The sequence below is a fragment of the Dermochelys coriacea genome, chromosome 4 (assembly GCF_009764565.3).
Source record: "Dermochelys coriacea isolate rDerCor1 chromosome 4, rDerCor1.pri.v4, whole genome shotgun sequence".
Lineage (NCBI taxonomy): Eukaryota > Metazoa > Chordata > Testudines > Dermochelyidae > Dermochelys > Dermochelys coriacea.
Genome location: NC_050071.1, coordinates 106253474 through 106274188, shown reverse-complemented (window position 1 = coordinate 106274188; position 20715 = coordinate 106253474).

Sequence of the window (20715 nt, the reverse complement as noted above, 5' to 3'; positions counted from 1 at the left end):
ATACAAAGTGTTTCACTGTGACTTTTATTTCTCCACTAGTTCCTTTTACCCTCCTGGATGTTTCAAGGCATTTACATTCTGTTTCACGAGCTGTGTTTGGTCTACACATAGGACTTCAGAAGAAGAAGTTGAAGCATGATTATGACATGTCCTAAACAAGTTTATGAAAACATCCTTCATATAATCTGTGGACCTGATTCTGTGAGTGTCTGAAAGTTGTGGGCTTCTGCACTTCAGAGGATCAAACCTTTTCTTTTTGCCTGAAGTAGAAATATAACTTCAGTTCTGCCACTGCAACATAGATCAAATAGTTTATGCATACCCACATTCTTCAAAAATATCACTAATTCTGGAGTCTGTGGACAACCTCAAAATAGAATGGTCACTATTGCAATGTCTAATTCTTGTAAAATTTGTTTTGTTTTTTTTTCCCAAAAATTGTTTTGTCAGTTCATCAAGAGACAGGTTTAGACCTGCATTAGTGTTGATGACTTCCTGATAATTTAAGAGCATAATACTGCATTGCTTGAAGTAATTGGTGAAGACAACATACTGTGAACTTTTTCAGATTTTATTTATTTAGTTATTTATTTTTATTAAAGCAAAAGAGTGAACACCCATCTTAACCCTACAGTGTTTTACAATATCAGCAGTAGCACAGCAAGTGATTTCAGCAGGGCAGTGCGGATTTACGCCAGCTGATCATTTTGAGGGATATGTATAAACTGACCCATTTACCAACTGCTGTTTGAATCTTAACTTTTGCATTTCCTGAAATGTTGTGAATTGAATGATGAAATTTTAGTACCTAGATGATTAAAGCATTTTTATAAATTAATTTTTTGGTCCTTTGAGGAAAAAAAGGAAGGGAAAAAGATTTTAAAAAGGAAAAGAAAAATCTGGTATCATCTGGCTAGCAGAGTTTGCAAGACAGAGCTCATCAGTGGAGCTTGTAAGGAAAGCTGAGTGAATAACTGATTTTTTTTAGGTTTAGGAGCCAAAGAAAAAAAATCCTTTACAAAAAAAAGGGGGGGGGGATGGATGGGAGGATTCAAATTGAACAGAAACCATTTTTTTCCCAGTTGTTCTCACCAAAACCAAAAACTGTTCGTTTCAAGTGATCCAGAACACTTCATGTGTCCTGAAGCAATTTTTTCTTCAGGTTTTATTTCCCATTCTGATGGTTTTCATATGCTTTTACCTAAAAAAAAAGAAAAGAAAAGAAGAAGAAGAAGAAAAAGCTAAATGATGAAAAAAACCCCACCATTTCAAAACAAAAAGTTGAAAAATTTTGTTTTAAAATGATAAAAATGGAACATTTAGACTTATTTTTTCAACACTTTTTTCAGCTGAAACTAGTAGTTGTATTCACCCTGAACTAACAAATAGTTTCAGTGCCCTGAAAAATGTTTGTTTGTTTGTTTGCTGGCAATTTTACTATTTGTGGTAAAATTTTACACTGCTCTACTTGTAAGGTCTTTTCTCAAGACTTACTCTGTTTGCAAAGCCTTTGTTTTAAGCTCTTTGGCTGAAGGATTTCACTGATCTCAATGAAAACATTCTATTCTATTCTAGTCTAGTCTAGTCTATATAGGCTCTGGTACTTTCCTCATCACTATAATATCGGAGTGTCTACCAGTAGTGCATTATGTGATCTGACTAACATCTGTCATGTGTAGTTCATTTTCTTTGTCCCTCCATCTTGCATTTGACTTGATATGGCTTCCATGCCATCCTCCCTCCACTGAAACTCCACAAGTAGAATACATTATTTTTAAACCATCCTAATCCTTTATAATGCTTTAAATGACTCTGACAGGTTAAAACAATTAACCTGCTCATGCCCTGTAAGGCTACAGAACAATCCACTTCAACCTTTACAGCAGTTAGAATATGCTTCTTCCAGCTGATTGTTTGGGATTGCTTTAACCAGGTCACCTTGTGTGGATTGTGCCTCATCTATCTTTAAATGCACAACTAAAAGATAAACATTTTTTCTACTTCACCTGATCTTTCTTGCATTTTGAAATGCTTATTACTGGTTATTTTAAACAATCCCCCACCCCCCGCAGAATTAACTGCTTTGCAACCTTAACTTTCCTGGTCATAGGTAAAAAGACACTAAAATAAATATAAAGCTTTTTTTCACATTTTCAGTGCTTTATATCATGACATCCCAATCTTTAATGTGTCATGTTATGTCATGGGCATGAAGTGGTACAAACAAGCCTAACTAAGTAACACTATGACCTTAGAGAATGTGAGATGTGGTAAATTCAATAAAACTTGTCTCAGTATCACTTGTATCACTAGTTTGCTAGTAATTCAGACTGACAGGTGTTTGCTAACTGAAGCTGGAACAAAAATAAACAGTCAGATTTCCAAAACAACTCAGCATGCTGGCTGATGAGCACTTACAAAAAAGTTCATGTATTAGGCACCTAAATTGGACATGACCTCTTTTAAAAATCTGGTCCCATGTCCACCCTTTTTCCATTACCTGACATTGTCTGTACAACCTATTTATATGTATATCATTTTCTTCCCTGATAACAATGAAGATAAATGTGCAACATGTGGAAGAAGACAGAGCAGGGCATGGATTTGGAGGGGGAATAAATATAGGATTGGGGTAAACTATAATTTAGAGGATCAAGAGGCTTAATATTTTTATGTACTAAAATATAAAATGATGGAAATTAATTTTATGTCTATTTAATTAAGCAAAAAGTTCTGAAAAACTCCATATTCAGTCTCCTCTTCAAATCTGAATCTATTGTGCAACAGCGCTGTTTGTTCTCTTTGAAAGTCACAGAGACTGGATAGTGGGTTTATTATAGAATATCTTGACTGTTAGACTTATAGCAGTTCCTGTTCATTATCTTGATTACATTGTTTTATACACTGACCCAAGAAATCTGAATTATTTTTTTTCTGTTCAGTGACTAAAAAGAACTTAAGAAAACATCTGCTATGTCTAATAATTCTGTCTTATCAGACAATTCAATCTACAATGACTAATTTATTTTGAGATGGGACGAGGGTTTGTGGAGGAAGGGAGCCTAGATTATTTTTCCAAACAATGGGAATTCAGTTAAATTCAAGGCTTCATTAGTGCACTTTTCACTGCAAATGCAATCCTCTGTTTTTGGTGGTTAAACTAATATTTCAGACATGTAAATGTACTAAATGTACTATTTTCCATGTTGTTGCTATTTTGTTGTTATTCTTACTTGTGTCTAGCATGTGGATGTAGCTATATAACTCTTCAATGCTAGGCTCTTCCTTTCTTTACTTCTTTCCCTTCTGTTTGTGTATTTCCCTTCCTCATTCTTCTCCACTCTTGCTTTTTTCCCCCCTTCCCTTTGCTCCCACATAATATTTTCTCCCAAATTTGAGTTAATTATTTGGCTTGCCATTGCCACTCGTCCTGGGACTGATAAGAAGCATGATTTTCAGCAGAACTGATGGAGCAGCTGACAAAGCTAACACAGCAGGAGTAGCAAAAGCATTATCCAAAATTAAATTAACAGGTCTTTCTTAGCAACCTAATGTTAGCATTTTGCTGTGCAATTACCGGTAAGAGACTCAGGATCAATCCCTTGCTGCCAGGCAGGTAGAAACTACTGGAACTGCAAGGCCAGGATTTTCAGCCCATGGAGTAAGCAAGCAGGTACATTGTTTCTTTGTAGTTATTCCTCTGGGTGGTAGGAAAGTTAGATTCATGAACTCCGGAGGGTGTTGTAATCTGCCTTCCTTGGCCGGATATATAATCAGAACAAAATAGAACATGTGGAGTTTAGGGGGAGTTTAGAGAAAAATGGAAGACCCAGGGGCAGAAGAAGAAGAATTGTAAATGAATTTGGCCAAATTTGCATGCAGTCATATTGAAACCATTGGGGCTGTAGTTCTCCAAAGAATACAATGTATACATTTTCAAAGTGCTTTTCAGCATTTACAAATTAACCCACACAATCCTTAATAACTGTGGAAATTTAGACACAAAGGGAAAGCTGCTAAGTAAAGGGCCAGCTTTATGAAGGTATATAGGTGCCTAAAGATGTAGATAGGCTCCTAACTCCCATGATTTCAATGACTCAGTCCCCCTTGTGAATCTAGCCCTAGTCCTCTAGAGGTATGGGTACACCTCACTAACTTTATAAAATACAAAGGATTCCACTAACCTTCTTCTGGATAAAGATGATCTGAGAGAGTAAAATTAAATAAATGACAAAATACATTATTTGTGTTACAGTGGGAAATCCATCCATTAGAATAGCCTGACCTTCATTATAGCAACTCAATTTTTTAACTGGATTCTCAGATTCGAAGAGGAGCATATGTTGCTCATCCACCTATGACATTCGAATAGGAGTTGCCTTCACTCATTGAGAGATAGTTAATCATCATAACTTATATATAGTGCCCCTTGTCCAAAAAGAATCCAATTACTTTACAAGCACAGGAATAAATTATGACTTTAAACCAGGGGTGGGCAAACTTTTTGGCCCGAGGGCCACATCGGGGTGTGAAACTGTATGGAGGGCTGGGTTGGGAAGGCTGTGCCCCCCAAACAGCTTGCTTCCCGCCTCCTATCCGCCCCCTCCCACTTCCTGCCATGGCATGGCTGCGTGGGAGGGGAACAGCGTGGGAGGGGCCGGGGGCAAGCCTCCCGGGCCAGGATTTCAGGGGCCAGGCAGGAGGGTCTCGTGGGCTGCATGTGGCCTGCGGGCCATAGTTTTCCCATCTCGGAGCTTCTGGAGTCACTGTGGCTGAAGCAAGTCCAATGAAACTGGAAATGCCCAATAAATTCTACACTCTTTGAAAGGAGGCTTGAGTTAAATTACCTTCATGCACAGGGGGGACTAAACTATAATCTCATCTCCTTCCCACCTCTTCCCTCCATTACTTCAAGGAAGCAAGTGCCAACTGTGTCCAGTGCTATGCAGGTGCATAAAGGTGCGGAAATCATCTTGTTTATTCTCCCTGTTACTTCCCATTATGCATCCAATAGGGCCCTTAACAAAAGGATAATCAAACTATCTAGGGAACACTTCACTCACCAGTGAAATACAGCTCCATCTGGTGTGAAATAGTGTGAAGCATCATTACACAACACTTTAGGGAAGGTAGCAAAGAAAATAATATCCCATTGTAACTATAAGGGGATGTAAATGAAAAGCTGGGAAATAGTGAGTAGCTATTCATCCATATATGGGTGACTTTTAAGCAGAATTTTTTGAGCATTTTTATACCCTTTTATTTGCTTTTTCTGAACTGGTGCATTGGCAAAGGTTTGTTTCTATGACTGTTCTCAAAAAGCAAATGAACTATTGGCCCAGATCTCAGTATTACCCATGTGAGAAATTGACATGGACACCAGAGTTAAAAACTCCTACTTTTGTGAAAAGTGCTGTGGGATTATAACACACTGCTGGGAATACCCAGAGTTGTGAGCCACCGTGTTACCTCTCTGCCTTAGCAAAAGTTAGTTTTGTTGGTGATTAGACTGTATCAGCTCCCTGCTACACCATTCTGTGGTCCTCACCAGTAAACCTCTCAAAACTCCTGGCCAAGCCCCTAGCAAATAACAATCAGTGACCTGCAGGCCCTGAGCTCCTCAGAGATGTATCTCTGCAATGCACAAGCCCCCACCACTGTGCATTCACAGAAGATATTAAGTTCACTGCTCCATTAAAGAGTCAGTACATCACAGCTTATTAATTTAACTGGGGTAAATACACCCTTCTCTTCTAACACAGCATGGCTAATAAAATGCTAATAAGAGTAAAATAAATTCATCAACAAAATAGCATAGATTAAGTGATATCATGTGAAAGAGATAAAAGCTGAGATTGTTACAAGCAAATAAAAGTGAAAACATGCACCTAAAAATCTAAACTTTATCTATCAAGATACAGTCTTAGTCAAGATGGTTTCTTTTACCCTCACCCTCCTTTCCAGCTTTTTACTGGCTGGTCAGGCCAGGCAATATCACAGAGATCAAATCACTTGGTTTATTTGTCTCAAGGAGAAGGAAAAAGACGTAGTCTCTCTCTCTCTCTTTCTCTGTTCCTTATATTTCCAAAAGGATGTCTTTGTCTTACAAGCAAGGAAGACCCCCTAGGGATATAGTCTACTGTGTGTCTTTAGAGTGCAGGAGCCATGTTAATTCTCTGTCTCTAGGTTCAGGCTCAAGATAACCCCTGCCAGTTTAGCTTAGGGTGACCATATTTCCCTAGGCTGAATTTGGGACACCTGTTAAAATTACTCATATTCAAGCGAGTTCAATGGCAATCAGTCAGAACCATGCAGTACAAAATTTCAAATTAACATCAAGTTGACTGAGCCCCTGTTAAAAAGAAATCCTGCATAATTGGATTCTTTTTATTGACCTTCTTATCTTTAAGGCTTTAGAGTTCACATGGGGAGGGGTGACACACACTCGCCCATATACCTCTCTCACACATGAGAGGTGATTGTCTGACCCCCCCCCACCTGGCACTCTTCACCCTCCATGCTTGGCTGGGCTCTCGGGAGAGACCTCCTCATCTGGTACCTGCACCTCGTCTTCCCAAGGCAACACTGGTGGGTGGGGGGCACGCAGAGTCACATGTCCCCATCCCCAGTTTTCTGCCAGGGTTCACACCAGAACATGGCCAGCAGCAGCCTTTCAGCACTGTGCAGGAGGGACGGGATGGGAGCTGCTTCCAGCTGCGGGGCAGGAGGGGGAAGGGATGACCTGGCCCATATCTTTGCAGAACTCATCTCTTCCCACCTCCCCTGCTCCCTTGTGGCTGGAAGCAATTTCTCTCTTCCTGCCTGCACAGCCTGGAGGTGTTAGCTGCCCTTGACATAACCCAGCCACTATCTGTCCCCCGACTACAGCGCAGGCAGGAAGGGGTTGAGCCCTAAGGATGCATTGTGCACCAGGGCCTAGAGAACCTGATTGCAGGGGCTTCAGTGAACCTGGCCAGAGAGATGGCTCAGCAGGGGAGGATGCCTAGGGGATGGAGCGGGTGAAGAGGGCGCTAAGCCCCTACCCAGGGAGCTGCCGTGGAGCCTGCAGGGTCGGGGCACAAACAGGCTGGAAAACATTTTCTCCCCCACACTCCAGAGCTTAGCTGAGGGGTGGAGAGGCTTCCCCATGCCAGTGCTGTGCGGGGCTCTAGCACATGAAGGGCTTGGCTCCTCCTGGCCAGTGCCCTGGGCCATAGGATGTTGGGCTTTCCTGGGGTGCTGGCCTAGCCAGAGGCAGTGGGGGAAGGAAGGAGCCTGTCACCCAGGCTGTTAGTGAGCTGAGCACTTCAACCAGGGGCTGGTTCTCTGCACAGCGTTGGGAGCAGGATGCGCCCCACCGTGGGAGATATGGAGGAGCAGCAGGGCTGGGGGTGGGGAAGATGAAGGGGCAAAGCAGAGACAGGACTGTGAGAGGGGGAGCATATAAAAAGCTGATGGGCAGCAGAGGCAACATATAATTGGCCACCACCTGGCACCTACCCACACTCACTAGCCCTCACACCTCGTAGCCAGTGCCGTCCAGAAATGGGACAGAGGCTGAGGCTCTACTGGCCAAGAGCAAGGAAGCAGCAGGGTCTGTGCTGACAGGCCAGCAGCGGGAGCAGCCATCCCTGCCTGCTGCAGCTTTGCTCTGCCCCCAGCCTTGTACACCCACCGCCATTGTTGGACATTGGACTCCACCACTCATTGCTGGTGGGTGGGCAGAGGGAAGCAGAGATCTGGCCAGCAGCAGGACTTGCCATCACTGATGGGGGAGAGACAGAATATATGGGACAAATTGCCCATTTTTACGAAAAAGTCAGGGCTTGCAGGAAGGCTTAAATACGGCAATGTCCCTTTAAAAACAGGATGTCTGGTCACCCTAGTTTAGCCTGAGATTAGCCAAAAACAAAGCTAGGTAAACTGAGGTAAACCCACATTGCTTTGCTTAGGATAGAAATGTTTATTATCATTACCTAGGCTAGATATCTGGTCTTGAACATGTTCTAATAAAAGTATGCTGAGGGAATTCAAAACTTCACATATAATGTTAGCTCATGCATTTTACAAAGATATTAATAATCACTATGTTTTAGCATTCATATGATACCTCACAAGGCATATTTTGTACAAATATTATGGCAGTAGTGAGTATGGTATCAATACAGGGTTGCCTAGTGTCACAGGGATCTTTAATGAGTATAGGAAAGAATCATAGAATATCAGGGTTGGAAGGGAACTCAGGAAGTCACCTAGTCCAACCCCCTGCTCAAGGCAGGACCAATCCCCAACCAAATCATCCCAACCAGGGCTTTATCAAGCCTGACCTTAAAAACCTCCAAGGAAGAAGATTCCATCACCTCCCTAGTAACCCATCCCCATGCTTCACCACCCTCCTAGTGAAAAGTTTTTCCTAATATCTAACCTAAACCTCCCCCACTGCAACTTGAGACCATTACTCCTTGTTCTGTCATCTGCTACCTCTGAGAACAGTCTAGATCCATCCTCTTTGGAACCCCCTGTCAGGTAGTTGAAAGCACCTATCAAATCCCCCCTCATTCTTCTCTTCTGCAGACTATACAATCCCAGTTACCTCAGCTTCTCCTCATAAGTCATGTGTTCCAGTCCCCTAATAATTTTTGTTGCACTGCGCTGAACTCTTTGCAATATTTTCACATCCTTCTTGTAGTGTGGGGCCCAAAGCTGGACACAGTACTCCAGATGAGGACTCACCAATGCTGAATAGAGGGGAATGATCGTGTCCCTGGATCTTCTGGCAACGCTCCTACTTATACAGTCCAAAATGCTGTCAGCCTTCCTGGCAACAAGGGCACACTGTTGATTCATATCCAGCTTCTTGTCCACTGTAACCCCTAGGTCCTTTTCTGCAGAACTGCTGACTAGCCACTCGGTCCCTAGTCTGTAGCAGTTCATGGGATTCTTCCATCCTAAGTGCAGGACTCTACACTTGTCCTTGTTGAGACTTTGTTTTTACTTCTTAGCCAGAATATCGTACTCCCAGCAGCACAGTGACCCATATCACTGTTCTGGGGAACCGGTTCAGAATTTGCTCACAGGCAAGAATTTCAACTTCTGAACCAATAGCACTTGTTCTTGCAGCATCTTATCACTTCCACTTTTGTATTCTGGATAGACACAGATCTGGCCTGACCCTTCTTAGTTTGAGATCTGAGGTGATCACAGCTGGAGTTTGTAATCTGTTCTCCTCTTATTGCATACATATAGATATCATTAATATAATATCAATTTATGTGCACTCAGAAAGTGGAGAATAGATCCTTTCTATTCATGCTCAAGTAATAATATTATGGATTGATTTCTCTGCTGAAACATTTATGGAGAAAATCCACATTACTTACTATTAATGAGCACCATTTTAGTTATTTGCTTTTGCAGGTTCTGATTAACGTCAAACAAATTGAATTACTGTGAAAATGGTTTTGCTTAAAACAAAATTAAGAATCCACACATAGTGTACAAATAGTGAAATTTCATTTCATTTCTTAACATTAATCAAACTGGTATGCTATCGTGAACTACTCAATTGAAAAGATTTTTCTCGTATCTACCAATGCTCACCAATTATAGAGCTTACTCGGTTTCCCGCAATTCTCTTGCATGCTCAATAAAAATTAATATGACTGGAAGTATATGAAATCACTAATAACACAGCTGAAAGGGAAAAAATGTTAATTTAACATATCCTTCAGCAGCCTGTCATATGCAAATTAAAGAGAACCTTTATGTAAAGTACTGTAGTGCAGCACTTGCCAAACGTACTCTTCCAGCTTTAGATGAATCAACTCATGTAAGCCTTGAAGAATTCAGATATAAAAAATAAAAATTATTAAAAAAATAAAGATAAAGATAAAAAAATTATTCATATCAGAATGGTATAAAAGGTCCCTAGTGGCATGTGTTTCCTTGTCTCGGTTCAGTTCCTTGTGAAGTAAAGAATATGTTGTGAACTGAGTGTCATATTATGATTTGAAAACAACGCTGTTTGAAGTGTCCAGAGCTAAGAGCATGTATTTGGGAACAAAATTTGGCTGGTACTATGTATTTGGCTGTAGCAATTTGTATTCCAAAGAACCACTGTGGGCCATATTCATTGATTTTTTGTTTCATATGCAGACAGTAAAAATACAAACAAAATCCTGGACCTTGACAGTTAGGACAAGGGCATTAGGTTGAGGTCTTGTTCTTTGGGTGAGGGGCTTGTAGACTCCCTCTTTCTACAACTCTTCCAGAGTTCTCTCTTCACTTCAGAGATATCCAGGGCTTGTGTTCACCAGGAAATTACATGGTGTCAGAACATAACCTTGAGGAGCCAGGATGCCAATTATGATTTTGCAATTCAACACTGTCAGCTGGCTGTGAGTAATTCTTACCAAGGCCATGTAATTTTCTAGAGAAGATAAGTCCTCAGTGACCCTTCCCTATCCCAGGGCCAGATTCGATCACTCTTCCACTGACTGATAGTGCTTTACTATGGGAGCAGTACAAGTAGGAAAGAAAGCTAAGCAAACAAAGAAATCTCTGGTCACACGTCACACTGCTGACTACACTACACAGGTGAATAGTAATCTCCAAGTCGATGGAAGTGATTTGACTAGCAACTAGAGAAAAGAATATTTTTTTCAAATATTAGACTATCTCTATTATGCCCTGTACAATGGCTACTATGGTAGGGATCGGCAACCTTTGGCACGTGGCCCGTCAGGGAAAGCCACTGGCGGGACGGGATGGTTTACTCATCTGCAGCGTCGGCAGGTTTGGAAGATTGCAGCTCCTACCTGCGGCAGTTTGTCGTTCCAGGCCAATAGGGGCTGCGGGGAGTGGTAGCCAACACATCCCTCGGACCACGCCACTTTCCACAGCCCCCATTGGCCTGGAATGGTGAACCACAGCCCGTGGGAGCTGCAATTGGCCCAACCTGCCAATGGTGCAGGTAAACAAACCATCCCAGCCCGCCAGCGGATTTCCCTGATGGGCCGTCTGCCAAAGGTTGCTGATCCCTGTAGTACTTCCTATTAAATATAAGTATCTCTATATACAATAAAATTAAATACAATCCTTTGAATTATGCAATGTTATCACATGTCAGACGGTGTCTTGTTACAAGTGAATAAAGCCTAAAATGACACTTCCCAATTCAATGTATTGCAACAAACATGACCTGATATGGTACAAATCTGTAGAATGTCTGCAATAAAAAAAATTACTTCTTCAAATGACACACTCAGCATTGTCATTTGATTAGCAAATACTTCATGCTATTCTGTAGGAGATTACTTTTCCTTTAATTACCCAAGGGTTCACTATTTGAGGTACCTCATTACTTTCATGTTTCTAACTGCATCAATCACTCCTATTACACCTTTTCGATTACAACGAAAATGATATAAAATTTAATTATTATATTACAAATTAGAATGTGAATATAACAATTAATCTTCTCCTAAGCCTTTACAACCAACTAGACAGATAATATGAGGGAATTTTTTCACTAAATAATTCCTTTTATTTATCAATAAAAATAACTCCTTTTATTTACCAATTGCAACTTTTCCCCTCCTTTTGGGGGGTGGGTGGGAGTGGTGCAGGGAAATTCTATCTCTTTAATTTTCTAACTACAATATGCCTTCCTGAAACCTGCTGTTGTGTATCCTCTTCTCACCATCACCTGGGAACTAGATCTCAATTCCCACATCTGGCAGGTTGGCAAAGATGCTGTTTGTGGACTTACCTTAGGAGACCTACATTTTCAGAACTGGTTAATGTTTTTGAATGCCTCAGTGTTTGGGTGCCCAACTTGACATATGATGAAGGTGCTTGCTTTTCAGAAGGGGGCTGCTCAGCACTTTCTGAAAATCCTCTTTAAGGATATCTCATTAGTTTCCTGAAAATTGAGGCAACCCAAATCATTTTGAACATATAGGACAATGGTCATGATCCTTCCACTAACTCCAGGTAGATGGACCCTGCCCCTGGATGAGGTTCATTGACTTTAGTTGCAGGATTAAAGCCGAATACCAGATTCTTCCTTTGCATGAACAGTCTTTACCACCTTCCACCTTCCTGTTCCTAATCCCCAGCACAAAACCATCTCACAATAGGTTATAGAAACAATTATTAGTACAGTGCTTTGAAAAACAGTCTAGAAATTCAGAAATATTGTCTCCTTTTCTGGTTCATAATTTCCCCCCTTATACACTTATCTCACCCAGTGCTGGTGGAAAAATATAAGGGGTGAAATCCTGGTGACTTTGAAGTAAATGGCAAAATTTCCACTGACTTCAATGAAGCCAAGATTTTGTCCGAGATGTTTATCATGGCAAATATCGCTGTTCTGATCAGTGTTAGGAAAACTGGTCTTTTCTTGCCACTGATCTTAAATAACATTTACATAACAACAAATTTCAGTTCTGTGAGTATATGGTTCACTCATATATGGTTATTTAATATGTGAAACTGGAATACCTCCATATTTGCATGCATAGACATCTTCTCTCCTCCCTTCCCCCTCCTTTTTAACCACAGGACATTTTTGTTGCTTCTTCAGTATTGCTCTATAGTGGGGTTTTTAAGTGGGGTGGGTTTTTTGCCATCCCATACTTACTGCTACAATTCTTTTTTAAAAGTGCTTTTCCATAATCAAAGCTCAAACGTATAGTCTCATCCCAATAACTTTCTGACCAAGATTAAAGAAATAACAAAACAAGAAAGACAAAACGTGAGGCAGCTCAAGATATCTCTTGTGACAGACCCAGACCAGTGGGGTACAGGAGTCTGGTTCTATTGGGATCCAGGAAGTGGGCGAGTTGGGGACTAAGGGGAGGATCCACAGGACCTGGAAACAAAATGATTCTGGGGGACAACTAATGAAATAACAGGGACAGGAGTGCAGTCAAAGGGTCAAACAAAGAGAACCTGATGGGGACACTGAGCAGAGAGCCCTGGAGAGCGCCCACTGCTCCTCAAATGCATCAAGGGAGTCAATGGACGCTGCCCAGAGGAACTCTGCTCGGATGCATGAATGGACAGAGGATCAGAAATAGGCCTCACAGTCACAGGAGGTCCCATCGGCCAACCTCCTCTCCCTGGTTTTATAGATGACCATTTTAGTCAGGGCTAGGAGGAGGTGGACCAGGAGGTCCCGTGACTTTGTGGGGCCACGGATAGGGAGTGCATAGATAAGAGGGGGAGGGGAAAAGTGCAACCAAAATGTAACAGGATGTCTAAGAGGAACCGGAATAGTGGCTGCAACCTGGCACACTCCAGGTAAACGTGCTCCAGGGTCTCCCTCAGGCCACAGAAGGGGCAGGTGTCCGGGACGGGGGTAAACGATGCCAAGTACACGCCCGTGCTCACAGCCCTGTTATCCCCAACTGATATCCCCAGTGGGCCTCGACACCAGGGTGGAATATAGGCTGGCCCACTGGGGCTCCTCATGCTCCAAAGGTGGCAGGAGGTCCTGCCACTTTGTGTCAGGGTGAGACGCAAGGGTGAGAAAGTGAAGGGTGTGGAGCACGAGCGTGTATAAATGTTTCCTTGGCAGGGTCTGAAAATGAACTGGCTGCAAATCGTGCAGCCGACTCACGGTGAAGGGGTGAAGGAGGAACTGGTCGGGTCCATGGGGCAGGGGCCTGATGAAAAGGTCCGGAGGGCCCTGGAGTGGAGGGTGGGCAGGGCATGCCCTCTCGCAGGACCCGACCGAGGAAGGCCCGAGCAGTGCGTGGTAAAGTGGCCCTCACCTCCTGAAGTACGCGCCGGGGAGTACAAGGAGAGCCCCATGCGCCGAGTGAGCGTCAGGGGATCCAGCCAGTCTCCCCGGTAGTAGTTCAGGAGGTCTCCTATTCTGGTGGCTTCTGCCAGGACCAACCTCTCGCACACCCACGGGGACTCCGCCACCTGCACATGGAGCTGGGGGCTGTGTAGCAGGGGCTCTGCAAGGAGATCTGACCCCCTCGGTGGCTGCCACAGACCTGGTTGCTGAGGACAGTTTCCAGGTCGGGAAGAGGTCCTGGTAGAAACCCGGCAGCCAGGAAAGGTCTCGTGGAAGACCTCTCAGATGGAGATAAAGGAACTTCCAGTTGTATCGGAGCCCTGAGAAGGGGCACAGGAGATGTGCGCCAGTACTCTCCATGTCGGACTACCTGCACTATAAAGGAACCTCGGTAGGGCCTGGAGGTGGAAGACATGGACCTGGGTGCATAGGCACTTCAGGCCCTGCCCTCCCTCTGCAGAGACCCAGTGCAGTCCTGGCCAAAAGAACTCCAGAATCACCATCCAGAGGTTGGCCAGGAAACCTGGGGCTGGGACCAGGATGTTGAGCCAGTACCAGAGCATGGACAGGACTAGTTGATTAAGCACCAGTGCCCTCCCTCGAAGAGAGAGGCACCGGAATAGTTCTGTCTGTTTGTGGAGCTGCTCTGTCACCCTGCCTTCTAAACCATACCAGTTCTCCAGCAAAGACGGATGGGTGGCAGAAAGGTAAACACCAAGATAGAGCAGTGGACCTGCGCTCCACCAGATGGCCTGAAGTGCGGGTGGGAGCTCACTCGCATGCCACCCGTCCCCAACCACCAGGCCAGAGCTCTTCATCCAGTTGACCCAGGCGGAGGAGGCTGCCGAGTAGACAGCCTGGCAAACCTCCACCCGCGCCAAGTTGCCAGAGTCCTGGACCACGAGGAGCACATCATCGGTGTACCCCGACAGGACCAGCCACAGCTCCAGCTCTCGTAGTACCAACCCCATCAACCTCCGACGGAGGAGACAGAGGAAGGGCTCGATTGCCAGAGCATACAGCTGGCCTGAGAGGGGGCACCCTGCCATATTCCCCGCCCAAAGCTGACCAGCTCGGTCAGTTGAGGTCCAGTTGAGCCTGACCAGACACTCTGTGGAGGCGAACTGCACCTGGAGAAAACCCACAAACTGTGGTCCGAAGCCTACCACTCGCAGAGTGCCCAGGAGATATCCATGGTCCACCCTGTTGAACGCCATCTCCTGATCCAGGGACAGGAGGGTGAATGACAGATCATCCCTACACCCAAGCTCCAAGAGGTCCCAGACCAGACACAGGTTGCCAAGGATGGTGCAGCCCGGGACAGTGTAGCTGCACGGACCCTAGCCGCAGCAAGATGGCTTTCGCTACGATTTTGTAGTCCATGCTGAGGAGCGAGACGGGACACAAATTTCGTAAATCGCGGAGGTCCCCCTTCTTCAGCAATAAGGTGAGCATGGCTCACCTGCACGAAAGAGGGAGGACCCCAGTCTGTAAAGACTTGGCCCAGATGGTGACTAGGTCTGGACCGAGGACGTCCCAGAATACGTGGTAGAACTCCACAGTTAGCCCGTCCATGCCAGGAGATTTATTGGTGGGCATGCGGCGGAGGGCTTCTGAGAACTCAGCCAGAGTGAGAGGGAGCTCTAGTCGGTCTCGATCACCTGCGCTGACTGTAGGGAGCTCGTCCCAGAGCACTCTGCAGTGTTAGGATCAGTTGGATCCAGGGAGAAAGGGCTTGCGTAGAAGGCCCTAGCCCTCCTGCGCATATCCACCGGATCCGTGAGGGAGGTTCCGTCCTCTGCCAGAAGGCAGGTGATGTGCTTCTTGGCCCCCTTCCTTTTCTCCAGGGCATAGAAGAAGCAGGAGCCATGATCCATCTCCCGAAGGAGACGGATGCGGGATCGAACAAAGGTGCCTTGGGCCCGATAATCTTCGAGGGCCCGGAGCTTCTCCCGCTTCTCCCAGCATGCTCCGCAGAGGGGTGGATCCTTGGGGCTGGCAGCCAGACGCCTCTTCAGCACTAAAAACTCCTATTCCAACTGCTCTATCGCTGCATCCCTCCGTCAGCTGGCATCCCAGGTGTAGTCATGGCAGAAGAGCCAGGCATGCACTTTCCCCAGGTCCCACCACCACTGCGCCGAGGGAAAGGCATGCTGCTGCCCTCGCCAGGCCACCCACAACTCCCAGAAGGATGCCATGGAGCCCACATCATCCAACAAGCTGTTGTTGAAATGCCAATTGGCCGGCCCCGGCCTCTCAGCGCAGAGAGAGGCCATCACGATAGCTAGATGGTGATCCAAAAACAGGGCCGTCCGGATGCTGGAGGAGTGGGCCCATGAAAGGTGGAAGCATGACAAGTAGATACAGTCCAACCGGTAGTGACGCAACCGATAGGCCTCCACCCGGACAAAGGTGAACGTTGAGATGTCATCCAGGTGGCAGTCGTGCCAGACGTCCACCAGGGAGTGATGTTAGACTATCTCCCGGAGGACGTCCGTGGTGGCCGGGCACTGCTTGGTCCCTGAGCAGTCCCGCTCCTCGAGGGTGGTGTTAAAGTCCCCACCCAGGACCAGGCATTTGTGAGGATGCAAGGTGCCGAGGAAGGTGGATGCCTGCTGATAGAATCGCAGCCGCTTCAGGCCCGATGTCGGGGCATAGACGTTTACGAGGTTGACCATGAGCCCCTCCATATGGACCTGGAGGTGCAGCAGGCAGCCCGGCACAGCCTCAGCTACCCCCAGCATCTTGGGCCGTAGGTCGGGGCAGAACAGGGTAGCCACACCAGCTGTACAAATTGTGAGATGGCTAAAGTAGACCCTGTCCCCCATTCCAGCTGTCAGCTTTCTTCGGCGGCCGGATCCATATGGGTCTCCTGCAGGAAAACTACAGAGTACCCCCTCCCGAAGGAAGGAGAGCACCTGGCACCTGCAGAGACCCATACTACAGCCCCGGGTGTTCAATGTTGCAAGGATGATGGGTGCCATGAGGAGGGCTGGGGGGGATCCTCGCTGGCAGGGATGCTCACGGTCCCCATTGGGCTGTGCAGCAAACCATGACCTACCCGTAGGTGAGCAAGGAGTCATAGCAGCCGCAGATCCACTGGAAGGCCTGCTTCCTGGTCCTTTCACGCTCCCCCATAAGGGCCCTCGCAGCTCAGAGGATTTGATGAAAGTCCCCCCATTGCTGGAGAGCAAGTTGCACCTTGTTGCGGGAGCCACAGACATCTTCAAGAAATTCCCGCAGCTCTTCTCTCCGAGTATGGGTGGCTGGGTTCCCGGCACAGCCCCATGGCCCACTGAGATGGGCAGACACAGGGTGGACCTCCGACATGGCGCCCAATAGGCTGGTGCCACATGGACCACCTCAGACCCCGGCTCAATGGGGGCAGTGGAGGGAAGATAGCAGCCGCTAGTGGGTCGGGACAGGGAAACACTAAGGCCGCTCCCTGGGTATCATCCTCTGGGAAAGGGAAGGAGACGGTCCCAGGGGCGGCAATAGCATCATGGGAAGTGGAGGGGATAGGGATGGAGTCAGGATCAGGGGCAGGGCAGGGGTCAGCAACAGGGTTGGGGAGAGTGGCAGAGACGGGATCTTGGGCCCCAGTAGCCAGGTCACTGGGAGGTGGCCCCTCTCGGTCTGGCTCAGGGGTCTGCGGGGTGGGAAGGGGATCCCCCATCCCCAGTGATGCCGGCTCAGGCTCTATGGCGGGTGTGACAGCCACGGCATCAGGAGGTGGACGATCTTTGGTGGGGCCCCTGTCTGGGAAAGAGGTCGGTTGCCCCGCATCAGGATGGCCCTGGTGACTTGGGTCCCGGCCACGAGGCACTGGCCATTGCGTCAGTAGGCTCGGCGGCCATCAGCGGTGTGCTACCTGTGGCCAGGCAGATAGAAGAATCCAGGGGACCTGTTGAGGTGAGATTGGAAGTAATGGTTAGGGGAAGGGAGCTTGGAGAAAGAGGGGCCAGGGTGAGGTCACCTGGATCGAGGCCTGCTGGCAGAGGGTCACCCTCGCCACCCCAGGACCTCGATCTCCTCATAGATAGAAAGGCAATCGCCTTCCACCACCCTGAGGTTCTCTTCGCCAGCGCCCAAAGCGACGCTCACCTCGGGGCTTGCAGGGGCTTCAGATGTTAAGGGGGCAGGAGGGGCTCCATCAGGGGGTGGTGCTTCTCTCTGGTGCTGCCACATCTTCCCCAGTCGGCACCGGTGGATGGAATACACCTGTGGGGAAGGCAGAAGGCTCGGTGTCAGTCTCCCTTCCTGGTCTTCTGGGAGGCCTCTGCATCTGATGGAAGGAGTGGAGTTCGAGCCTTCCACTTGCCCCGCTTCCCCTGTACTAGGGCCCAGCCCTCCATGGCATCATCTGGGGGCTAACAGGGGTCGGGTCGGGGGGGGCAGGGACAATGGCCCAGGGACTCGGGGAGGTAATGGTGGGCAGCACGAGGGAGGGAAGATTCCCCCTGGGGTGGGCCCTCTCCTATGCCCGGTGGTACCCCCACCGCACCCTCCTCCACACGCCCCGCCAGATTGCAGGCAGCGGAGAAGGGGCTCTCCCGCTCATCTGGGCGTACTGCGGGAGGTGCCCCTTGGGCCTGAGTGGAAGCAGTGGTGGGCTGGGAAGGAGAAGGGGTGGCTCCGGGCAGCCAGGGGTGCCGGTGATAATGGGGCCAGTGCCCTGTCGGGGCTCAGGGGTCCTGGACATTCCTCCGTGCCGGGCCAAGGGGCAATCACTCTGGACATGCCCCATGGCCTGGCAGAGGTAGCACTGGGCCTCCCCCATAGAATAATGCACCCAATAGTGGGCCCCTTGGTAGGGGACCAGAAAGGACCCTTGGAGTGCCTCTCCATCACATGCCGCCGGCGGCCGTTGAAGCTGCACCTGCCAGCAGAACGAGAGGACTTGACGGAAGGCAGGGACTTTTCAGCCCAGTGGGAGAGGTCTGATAAGGGAGATGGGTTTCCCCATGGTAGAGAGGGTGGGTAAGAGGGCGGCATTGGGAAGGAAGGGAGGGACAGAGGTCAGGACTATTCGGATGCCCAGGTCCTCCAGCAGCTCCAGGAGGACGAATACACACCCCACTGTCAGGCCCTTCTCCACTGCCTCCTGGGCGGTGGCCTCCGATGCTAGGAAGAACACAACCTTTCCATACATCTTGGAGGCCGCTACGATGGATGTGGGCCACACCACCCTCGCCAACACCTGCATGTAGGTTTCTACCTGGGACGAGGCAGGCAATGGACACCGTGCTTCCTGGTCAAAGTGGGGAAGGGGCCCCATCACTATAGATGGTAGCAGAGGTGGTGGTCGGATGATGTAATGGGAGGTGAGGGGGCCGCTGGAGGAGGGAGCTGGTGGAGGGAGCAGTGGGGAGGGATGCTGCGGCCGGTGGCGGGGCTGCAGCAGTGGGGCCCCTGCCATGGAGGGCCTGGTATTTTTGGTGGGGCCCTTAACCTTCTTCTTGCCCTGGCCCTTCCCGCCAGCTGGGGGGGGCTCCCCCAGAATCAGAGGGGATGAGGGATGTGGCAGCAGCAGAGGTCACCCCGTTGCCCGCCGCTGCCGGTGCCCCAGCAGGGATGGTATCAGATGGTTCTGCAGCGGCAGCTGAGGTAAAGGCTAGAGGGAGTGACAGGGGGCAGGTGGAGGAGGTGTGGTGGGGGCTGCCCGAGGGGTCCCACCCGCCTCATCCCCCACTATAATAAGAGGGGGAGAACAATCACCGGAGGGAAGGGAGGAAAGGAGAAATTCAGAAAATCTGTTAAGGTAAAAAGGCACCCGGCCAGGTTTAGTATAAATAATCATGGTACTAGTATCCAGCAGACTCTACCGGACCACTAATATGTATGACCACTGTATGCCCATAACAATGGACCAGCTCAGTGAATGGCTAGACTTTCCGTTCCTCCCTAGGCCAGACAAAGGCACTCCCTTTGAGGCTTTGAGGCTTCATTTTATACAACAGTGCAAACAAGTGTCTTTGTCTGATCTAGGGAGAAACAGAAAGTCTCTCCCTTCACTAAGCTGGTTCCTCTGACGTAGTTAGTTACTGTCCCTGATGTGAGTTGTTACCACCCATTACCTTGTACTTGTTGGTTCTATCAAATCATCTCTATCCATCATGCTGTCGTCCTGATCTCATCTTTAGGAGGGGTCAGTGTGTTCTCGTTACCTTTGAGGGGTGTGTTTGTACTATACTAGGTACAAACTAGGTACATACTAGTACTAGATACAACCATATTATGGTATGGTATGCTACCATACTACATATGGCAGTTTGTACCACTTATGTACAAACTAGGTACATACTAGTATGATGTATGGTGATTACCAACTAGGGCTGGGAGTTCTGCAGAGGAAGCACATTCAGTGTCATTGGAACAAGAGCATCTTAGAACCCCTTTCAGGTGATTTCTATGATGCCTTGGAAATGGATACAAAGTTGGTTTTGTTTGCCCACTGAGGTATGAGTCCCTTGAACCTTGCTTTCCCCACCAGTAGAAACAGCACTGCATTTATCAAAATGATTAGCCTAGCTCCATCATTATGTTTATCTTAAAAGTGCATCATCCTTAGCCTCATTGGTCCTTTCCTGAGAGAAATAACTAACAGCTACAGGATCAGATCCATGGGATTTCTATCTGCACAAAGTTTTGCAAATATATGTAAAGGGCAAGTGAATCATCAGATGTGTGTAAAGTAACCATATAACACATCTAAGAGGAATGTATGAGTAGATAAACATAAACCTTAACAACTCAACTATACTAAACTTAAATAGCTTTTGTTAAATATGGCTTTTTGGAAGAGAAGAGTATAAGGACATTGTAAAGCCCCCATTATGTCTCATTAGTTGGCAATCAAAATGTAACACCTTACTGTATATAGCCTGCATTTCAGAAGGATGTGG